This window comes from Buceros rhinoceros, unplaced genomic scaffold (assembly GCF_000710305.1).
Source record: "Buceros rhinoceros silvestris isolate BGI_N320 unplaced genomic scaffold, ASM71030v1 scaffold12366, whole genome shotgun sequence".
In the NCBI taxonomy this organism is placed as follows: Eukaryota; Metazoa; Chordata; class Aves; order Bucerotiformes; family Bucerotidae; genus Buceros; species Buceros rhinoceros.
The window spans coordinates 10,495-10,999 of NW_010418128.1; positions in this window are offsets into that span (position 1 = coordinate 10,495).

A 505-nucleotide genomic window follows, 5' to 3' on the forward strand; every position below is an offset into this window, starting at 1 on the left:
GCCGGAGACCACCCAGCGGCAGCAGCTCGAGTCACAGCAACATCAGGAGTCTGTCAAGAGCTCTGATTTAAATACGCTTTAAGGAGAGTGGAGGGCCCAGTGTGCAGGCAGCGTGCTAGTGCCCGGGCTGAGGGAGCATGTGCGCTTCCCGAAAAGCTTCAGGCAGAGCTGCACACACCCACACCACAGCTTCAGCTGACGGGCTGCAGTGTTGAACCACACTCCAGTTATGAACTTCCTCGGGTGTTTGGACACCAAGGTGTGGGATTGCGCAATGACAAATGCTGATGTTCGGCCCGTGGGGTGGGGAGAGGAAGCGGGGACTGGTTTGGGTGAGACTGGGCGGGCTGGGATGGAGGGACAGCTGCATGATCCGTATGACACGTACCCTCGATGGCGTGACCCATGCTGGCCTGGCACTCGGTGCCCGGCGCCTGGCCCCGCTGTGGCTCTGGCTCCTGGAGCTCCGCACGGGCTGGTGTAGTGGCCACAGCGAGGCCCGGGG